Source organism: Dermacentor andersoni, chromosome 5, assembly GCF_023375885.2.
Source record: "Dermacentor andersoni chromosome 5, qqDerAnde1_hic_scaffold, whole genome shotgun sequence".
Taxonomy (NCBI): Eukaryota; Metazoa; Arthropoda; class Arachnida; order Ixodida; family Ixodidae; genus Dermacentor; species Dermacentor andersoni.
The window spans coordinates 128,737,899-128,748,145 of NC_092818.1; positions in this window are offsets into that span (position 1 = coordinate 128,737,899).

Consider the following 10,247-nt stretch of genomic DNA (forward strand, 5'->3'; position numbering starts at 1 on the left):
CTACCACCCTACCAGATCGGTTTATTTAACTTTTTGTGGCCTTCTGGAGAATTAAAAACAATCACGACCATTTACATGTCACGGAAATAAAGCACGCACTATAGAGCTTTCCGTTATCGGTTGATGCAGAAGCTATAGAGAGATGGAGCGAGTGCTGTCATAGTGTAGTGGAAGGTAGGGTAATGTAAGCAGTAAGCAACCTAACATTCCGGAAGTACATCAAGCTCCAGTATTTGCTATTTTACTATAACAATGTCTCTAAGCTAGTTAAACGCCTAATAGCTTGAAACTTGCGCACGTTGTTCCAGGGCTTCCCCAAAAAGTGACATCACTCCGCTGACTACATAGCCATGCTAATTAGTCCTGCAAGAGGCAGATGCTTCTGGCATTTTTCACCCCAACGAAGTTGGAGTTCCTTCTGCGTATACTCACTTTTTTCTTCTAGCAGTAAGTCAATGCAGTCCTCTTCAAAAATGTACGCTAAATATCCAAACTAACACGTTTTTGTACATCGCCTACGTAAAACATAAGCTTTAAGTGTGGAGGGAAAAACAATTTTTCCTACCTGCTGTGAGGATTTTTTGAGAGCAGCTAAAACTATTTGCTTTTATTCGTTCTTCAAACCTTCTATTCTTGTGAAAATATCTTAATTTATAAATTTTTGCTTTGTATAAACGCAGATGCACTCTATTTCTCATTGTGCTCATGAAGATATGAGAAATTAATTTTGCATTTCTATATTTCGTATTCAGCTTTACTGCATCGTTTTGGTGTATGTCACAAGCAGTGTATCTAGTGGGTATTGTAATTACTAAGCGGTATACGCTGCCGTTGCCACGGCAGCAGAACGGTGACAACGTCGACGTCAACATGAACACCGGGGCAACACATTTCAGCTTCGCTTGTTTACCATTTGTACGGGGTGCGTAGGTGGCGTATTTTTTTACATATGGGAGAACATTGTGTCATATCTTAAACGACTCCACGCTTTCTAGACAGTCGCCAGGCCTGTGGGAAATTCTGCATTAAAAGCGTTGTCGTCGGTTCCTACTTTCTTCAGCCCAAAACAATTCCTGGGAATAGGACAGCACTTTACTTCTTATGCGCACCTTTGTTCTCTACGCTGATGACACTTGGTGGAAAAGGTCAGGACAAATAGCTCAAGTTTCCTTATGCTCTATCGTTCTTATCGTTCCCCCGGACGGTAACGATGCTTTCGTGTGGTTTCGGAAATGTAATCTCGTGTTACCCCTAAAGTTTGTGTGGACCTGGAAGGCTAGCATATTGCCTTCATTTATTTGTTTGACTTACGCGTCTGATGATAGGTGCTCCATTTTCCCGAGGTTCGTTGAACGTAGTATGTCGGTGAACCAATCTTTATCATTTATCTCGCTGTAGCTTTGAATTTACAAATGCTGGGCCCGCACTCGCGTTGTATGATGCATGCGCCGTGAACGACGAGCGCAGGTTTCATCTTTAAGCGGCAGCACATGGCCAACAGTTCAAATGAACGAAGAGTGTTTTCTTTTTAAGCGTCTAATCCCGCATTTTTAGGCGATTAACATGCTCTGTTCAATGACCCTAGGTATCACTTAACGGCGCCGTTTACTTATTTTTGCATCGATTTTAATATCGATTAGCATCCGTTACACTCAAAATAATTTATTCCGTGTAGCACGATGTCAGCACATCGAAAAAGTTGAAACACTGAAAGAAAAGCGAAGTTCTACTTCGGAAAGCATTCTGATATTCCACGTAACCTAATAGATTCCTATGGCTCCCCTATGCTAAATAACTGTAGAAGTAAGTATACAGCCATTTCATGCAAATGGCATTGCATGTGCACCATATTTTCCAGTGACGTGGAATATAAAGCAGGTTTGTCTGTATTCTCTATGGCCGGGTCATAACTTGTGCTTCCTCAAGTTCATGTAATGACTTTTCAGGATATTTCGTCACCACTAGCTGCATGTCATGCAGCGTCATTTCGACAAAAAGCTTGGATGAAAAAAGGCACATAAAATAATTATAGCAAATTCGATGCATATGTAGACAAAATCACCTTTGTTTTTCAGCCAACAAAAGCGTTGACTGTTCAGTAGCATACTTACATATATCGAACTTGGGAAGCTAATGACGGGAATTTAATGACGTTTCTAAGACAGATTATATCCGAGTGGTCGACATAGCCTGGTGAGCAACGACCAAGTGTATTATGTTGGAAAATGAGCAATGTTTACACGTCGAGACATTTGAATAAGAAAGCAGGACTAAGATTTTACGAATGCAGGTTATACGGCGTGTCGCGCATCTTTCGTGGTGGGTGACGTTCCCATGGCAACGAAACCACTTTCATATTCTCTTCCTACCAGAGTGGCATCAGTTGGTCAAATGCAATCGTACTTGACGCTTCTTAAGCCACCCGTGATCAAGAAACTGCCTCAGGTTTCCAAAGGAGACAATAGGCGAAAGACAACAGAAATGCCGTAAGTGACTTTAGAAACATCCAAAATTACAAGGGGTATTGTAGAGGGCCATCATAGAACGGCGCAGGAAAACAAAGAATTCCATGTGAGCTGTATAGAGTGGACGCCGGTGATCAATTGGCTGTACTGCACCAATGCTTACACGCATAAAAAAAGCACTCACTTGAAAATTTGAGAGTGCATGTCACACCCTCTAAATCCCCCATCACGGACGTGCATCACGCATCTTCTCGGCTAAGTAATCAATCTCCTTACTCGAGATTCCGAAATAAGGTGCACTAATTCAGTTATCAGCTTCATGTATACACGGTGCCCCTGCTAACTTAAGCCAGAGTTTAAATATATGCGAATGCCAAGTAGCTGGACAGAACCAAAGTAATGTTGTTTGCTGTCCCTTGGAAATACTCAAATTATTCTTTTCATAACGCCTAGTTAGATAATTAAGCTTGTTAATTAGTCACCTTCTCAGATATTATAGTTAGATGAAAAGAATAAATGAGAAAATTGTAGAGCAACATGAAAAACTCCCGATATACCTTTCTGTTGCTCAATACGTGCGACATAAAAGCGCTTTTCCGAGAGTGAAAGAAGCCCGCGAATACTCGCAAAGTGCCTCAAACGGCCAATCGCGCGCCAATTTTCCGTGCTTACTTGTGCGTAAGTGAACTGGCCATCGAACCTACTGATAAAAAGTTCGAATATTTAATCGAAACACTAAAGATACGAAGCTAAGCACGTGTTTTACTGCTGTTTAATTTCTCCTTTCGTTTTTTTCTTTTACTTTTTCTACGTGTGTTTCTGCACATGTGCGGCAGCGATCCGTGCGATTGCTTTTCGCATTATAAACTTAAAATTCGGACTCTGTCCTGTCTTCTTCCTTTTACTTTTACTCGAGTGTGGGAACCTGAACCATGTTAACACTATTGAAAATAATCGGAATGTGATTAAATCTCGCTTACTAATACTTAATCAAAAGATGCTGAGAGTCAACATCGCTGTTGCCTTTTCGTACAGAGCAATACGACAGGTTAAATTCCGACTCATTAGGGTGAATGGGCATCTGTGTGGAGTGGTGCCTCTTCGTTATCACTTATGGTGAAGCTTTCCCTTCTCCAGAAGTGATAACCAAAAGACCTGCTGCACCTTTCACCTGCTGCTGCCATCGTAACCTTGCTATACATCAATTCACCCAGCAAACCACCGTATTTTATCATTTACAGCATGAACAACAACAACACAAAGCCACTGAGGATCATGTTTCATCATGTAAGTATGCTTTACCAAGCAGCATCAAGATTCTTTAACGATCCCATCAGAGCATGATGCCTAAATAACGGCGCTGATGGAGAATACAAAGGTTTCCTGGAATATTGCAGAGAGGGTAGGACAGTTTCGTAGGAGGCGGCGAGGTATTATTTCTGGGCAGGCACTTTATACTATTGTGATTAAAAAATATTCATTCATTCATTCATTCATTCATTCATTCATTCATTCATTCATTCATTCATTCATTCATTCATTCATTCAACTCTGCCGTAGAATGTAAGCGTCATCAGGATAACCATCACCGTTACTAACGATGCCTCGCGGTCCCTTAAATATTCTTTCAAATCTTTGTATAGAGAATTTTGCTTCCATGATTTTTTAACCATCCCCGAAAAGTGGAAAAGATAGCACGACGCCTAAAATAAAAGTAACAGTCAAAATGTAGTGATCAACTCAGCAAGCTGTGTGGCATCTTTCTTGATGGCCTAATCATGTTCTCGCTTTATAATTGCGTGTAGCTTGATGTTTCGCTCGCAGAAGTATGAAAAATTTGTACTTCTGGCGCTTTTGAATGTGGTAGAGTGATTATCTCTTTCCATATTCAAATACGCCCTTTTAGTCACTCCTAGAGGCATCTTGCTTTCAAAGACGATTTTCTTGTGAACGAGTAGACAGCACACGAAAGAATAAGGGAAGATTAGTCATATTATCTCTGAATAAAGCACTCATCGAGGAACATGTGTTAAAATGCCTAACAAAAAATGAAATAATACATTTATGTTGTATAGTCAGAAAAAAAATTCAGTGGCGATTTAGCGGTAAATGCGAGAGAAATGTGTTGGCATGCGTCGCATGTCTGAATCGACGATTCAAGCCACGCTCGCCATATTGCAAAGTATTGTTGCAAAGGCTGGCGTTATGAAAGCGGTGAGGTCAAAATCACTGTTGCCTTCTCGGGAGCATTCTACGGCAGTCGGACCAGGTAACATGACGTCATAGATCGGAGTGAAGAGGCCTGGTTCCACCTAGGTGGTGGTGAATTAGCCGCGCCAGTACTGGCGTCGTCGCTCTCCGTTGCAGCCGAGCGCGCGCGCGGCAGTTTATCTCTGGCTCCTAAATGGGTAGGCCACGCGTCATACGTACTCCTTAGGAGCAGGCAGCTTTCGATCAGCAACGTCGCAAGCAGAACCGAGAACGAACTCGTCTCCCCCGTGCCGATGCTGCAGCCCGGGCACAATAACTAGCTCGTGTAGCCGAGCGCAAGCAGCGACTGCGCACCGAGGATCTGGCAGCCTACCAAGCCGTCGTTTAATGAGCCGTAGGGATTAAACCAGTGATAAACACCGGGGCCGCACGTTTTAGCTTCGCTGGTTAACTATTTGTATGCAGTGCTTGGACGGTGATATTTTAAATATATATTTTTTCCTACTTTGACATTTCTAATTCTAACGCACTTAAAAGTCACAACTAATGAAACTCAAATATGCAATACAAGAATGGCGAGTATGCTGCCATAAGTAACAGAACACGCAAGAAAACATATGAAAGCTTCTAGGGCATATTACCTCTTTAGCCAGTAGACAAACACGAGTGCGACACATAAATCATCTTCAGGAGAGAAAAAGAAGAAAAACGGCAGCATGACACCGAAAGCTGTAGAATGGTGAAAAATTGCAACTTCTTTAGCTTCGGTATCGACCCTGCTTTAGAAAAGTAAGATTCGAATCTCAAATGCTTTCTTTAGTAAGAACGTTATGGCGTTGCCCACCCTCTGTTAATATTCCTATGGGTATGTGGTGCGCTGTGCGACGACACAAAGCCTCCCCTGAATACAAGCCGCTATTATTTTAACACGTTCGATGTAATACGATAGCGAGGCTTGTGCTGATGTGAACTGCCATGATACGCAAGCGCGAAGGAGAAGGTCATACCGAAAAGAAGGCAAACGTTGAAATACTTTTGAGGAACCAAGCTTCCAGTTTACCTAGTAACGTGTTCAAGAGTATCATAAAATTGGCACAGAAAACAGCCGAGTCTGTGCATGCTGGTAGGCCTCCAGACACCGGGACAAACAGGTAGCGGATAAATTTGGTGCTAGTTTTCAGGCAATATTATACATCAGTTGCCTAACTTTTGTTAAAAAAGTGCCACAGTTCGTTACATATCACAATGCACCTGTAAGGCACACAGGTTCTCAATAAAGGCTATGGATATCTCTGACAAACCTCAAGTGCTTTCTTGAATGCACTGTACGTGTTTATTTGAAGTTCAAATTATACTGCGTAAGGCATAACAAGTTAGCTACAACAGAATGACCTTAAAACTTGTACAGCACTTTGTCCAATGATAGAATTAAAAACTCTTAATCGTCGAGCTGCCTTCTAATCTCCTATAATTGCGTTGAACAGCTCTTCATCATTTGTACTGTCATGCATCTTAAGGTGAAGGCTGAAGAAACGTGCTCGCAGTTGATGGCTTTCGGAGGTGACCGAGTAGTTACTGCTGGAAAATTGCTGCCGACGAAAGAAAAAGGCGAAATTTTGCGGAATAGGTACATCCCTTTACCTTGTACTCTGATATAGCTTACGGGTTGCGACAGCGTTTCAACGTGGCTGTGGCCTAGAGCCTCACATGTACCTTCAACTCATGTGATGCTTAACGTTCGAATGCCAGGTTCACTGGTGTTCGTAAGTAACGAGCCACGAGATGAATGTTTTGCTAATCGTCGATGCCGCAAGATTTTGATGTGAACAGATTTTATCAGCCCACCTTCATGGTTTATTTCAGTGGCCACCATATCAAACCGCCGTGTATCAAGATGGCAAGCTGTTCATGGCAGGTGCTGGAGGAAATGCACTCCGTGCTGTCGCCAGCAGCCTAAACTTTACGTACGTACGCCTTCGCAGGACTTTGGGAGGGCCGCGGGCACTGCCTGACATAAGGGCTGCATACTCACTGTAGAGCGAATGCCATAACAAGTTACCGCGCGCAAAGCATGAAAACACCTTTACACGTATTCTCAAGCTCCGTATATCTAATCAAACCAAAAACGCGTATGTCTTCAAAATTAATACATGCTGACTATTTATTCTAACAAGTACATTGTGAAGCGAGTGCTAGATTAGCTTATCGGTGTATAGTTTGATTCCATCTATAACGCCTTCGGCTGCTTCCTAATGAAACCCTACGGAAAACCCTCACCGCGCGCTTGGTCGTTCGGTTATTTGTGGGCGACCCCCTTTGAAGTGGTGGACTGATCTGTCTCCGTCGTAGACGAGTCTTGCGAGCTTAGTTTACCGAAGACAGATATTTATCTTTTATGTATGTTTCGTCGTACTAATGTTACATGCGAAGGTTCAGCTATATTGAAAGACCCACACCTACAACTATCCACGTAGATTTTCGGAAAGTCAAACTTACAAAAAAACACTAATTTTTGGTGGGACCTGGGCACATTGTAAACGTTACTCCATTCGTGCATGAGAACTGGCGACGTTTCTTCGAAGTTCTTTTGTACGGCAAAATTCAGTTTTCCTTGATGTTGCCGTTTAACAATTATGACTATTTTAACAGCAAATTTCTGGATATAATTTACAATATCTTATGACTGCCTTTTTATCGTTACAAAAACAATACATACTATAACGCTTTTCTTACAGATACACGTTCAGACGTGCACGTGACTACGGTGTGCGCTTGTCGAATGGCTCGTGGACTGGAATGGTCGGCGCAGTACAAAGACGGGTAACACTCTGAGTAGCATTAAAATGAGCTAGTTGGTTCGTATCTAAGATGATTTTGAACAGCTGAACGGAAAACACGAGACGAGGAGAGACTTTCATCGCGTATCGGCTCTCTCTGTGTGACTAATACAAGGAGCAGACGCTGATTTTGACGTCACCGCTTTTGTCACACCGGGCTTGACAGTGGTAATTTTGGTCCAAGTAGCATGACTTCGTAAAGCAGAGTGCACAGGCCTGCTATCTAGGAGGCGTTGCCCAAGCAGGTCATCGTAGTGAGCAGCTCTATACGTCATGACAGCGTAACGTGGGCGGTGCTTCCAGCATGTTCGCCCACCCAGTTTCAGCATCGGAGGTGCAAAAGGAAAATTTTAAACGAATATCTCAACAACGTATGATGTTTTTGAAACCGCGTGAATTGCTTTTGACTCCGGCAGCGTATTCCTCTAATACTACCATAACAAGGTTGGTAGTAATATATAAGTTAATTAGCCAATCATGGTTAATTAGCGAACGGACTGCGAAGGCTACTCGGCCATCTAGTGCCCACCATACTGGAGTAATGAATTCTGAAAAAAAAAAGATGGCATTGTTACATTCTACATTAAATAAGTATGTTTGTATTAAAATAGACCCTCCATATACAGCCGCATGCGCGAAAATCATGGTAACTTGATAATTCAGCGAAGTCCTTGCTTGCGTCTTTTCTATCCTGTGTTAATTTCAACTGTTCAAACTAATCTTAGTGGCGCCTCTAAGACGAGTTCCAACTGGTCTTAGTCACGTCTCTGTGGCGTGAAGTGCGCAAATTCTGCGCTCTTGTGGCACTTAACTTCAAGTTGTCATACTGCACTAGTCTAGCGCACACTTACCCCATTATGATGTTAACAGTCTGACTTAATAAATGATTTTTGCATGCACTGTCTCGCTCTCTCACTGGCTTACTCATTCGCTTATTTCCTCTTTAACGGCTGCTATGTTTACGATGCACAGGAAGCCGACGCCGCCATGTCCGTGATGGCACTAACCTACGAGCGGCACGCTGTGGTACGCTTTGGTCCATGCATTGACACCATCGACTTCAGCATGCTTTCAAGTTCGTCTCCAGATAGATTTGACGCTTTCGGCTACATCCGCGCTTTCGATGTTGAGGTGAGAAGACCACAGCTATTTAGTTTTTTCTAATAGGCTGATATAAAAAAAATTGGAGGACGCTTAAGCTTCGCCTTCAAGAGTGGAGCGCGATAGCGTTATCGCACCCCGTTCGCACCGCCCACTCAAACGACCTACGCGAGCCAAACGTCGCGATCGGCACGGACAGCAGGGCCGCGACCCGCCATGAAGGCGGACGCGATCATGGGAATCATGGAGCGAGTGGCGCACCACGTGTCGGGGCAGCGCCGTACATTGCGAGGATGGGGTCTTCTGTGTTTGTCGCAAGAGTCCCACCTTGCCCATCTTGCAAGTTGTTTTTGATTTATGAAGTGCCTTCCGCAGTTTATCGCTCACGACCAACGCCGCCGACACCGACGCCGACGACACCGGCTTTTCTGCGACACGAGCTCCTTAACGCTGTCGCGTTAAAAGCTGAGTGTGAAGCTCATTAGCTCACTAGTCTTCCGGTCTTGAACAGCTGCAGAGGTAAAGACCATGCAGAGTGTTACTGAAATTTTTTTTATCTATCTGCTGTCCTGTTCGTGTGTTTTTTCTGTTGTATTCACCCCCTTTTTCCACAGACAAACAGACAGACAGACAGACAGACAGACAGACAGACAGACAGACAGACAGACAGACAGACAGACAGACAGACAGACAGACAGACAGACAGACAGACAGACAGACAGACAGACAGACAGACAGACAGACAGACAGACAGACAGACAGACAGGTGCGGGCTAGGGCTTCATGGTGTGATCAAAATAGCCAAAGAAAGAATAATGAAATAACTGAAAAATTAAAAAAAGGACAGAATGCATGGTGGGTGACCGGCTATCATTCTTGCGCGCAGATATTCTAAGTGATAGCAGGTTATCTCTCTATCTTGACTAATCATCGCCTCTTTAATTGTGACTGAATCTCACCGCAAACAAACAAAACAAAAAACTCGCAGTTTCGCTCAAAAGGCGAAGATCGATTACAATAGAAAATTAGTAGACAGCTATACGAAGTAAGGATAGCAGTGTTATCGGCCGTATAAAGTTGCATAAATTCGCTTGCCAACTAAACAAGCATGGTGTCACGCGCGCACAGGTCGACATGAACACATCGCGCTCGATGAGAAACTCGCTCCCAAAATGCTGGAGTGAGGAAATGCGGCAGCAGCAGCGAGCGAATTGATATTCGTGTTGTCTGTCGCTTCAACGCGAACTAAACGTCGAAAGCACAGCGCATACGAAGCTATCGGCACTCGGCGCATCCACTTTGTCCACATCGCAGATTGCTTTGAAAATGAGGCCCGCGCAGGCGGGAACTTTATACAGAGCATAGATTGCTTTCAATATAGGCGGCCGCGCCGTAAGCAGCAGCCGCCGGAAATGAACGCCCCTCTCTCCATCACCTCCGCTGCGTGCCTTGCGCGTTACAGAAGACGGCGCGCTTCCGCTCCGCGTTCCTCCTTCTCGCGCTCGAGATTGAGCCGCGATCTTCAGCTTGGGGCTCGCAAGCTTTCACTCGCACATACAACGTACGGCGGGCGGTGACGATGTTATCGTGTTTAGAGTTTATACGGAACATCATGGCGATGGCGACGACAGAA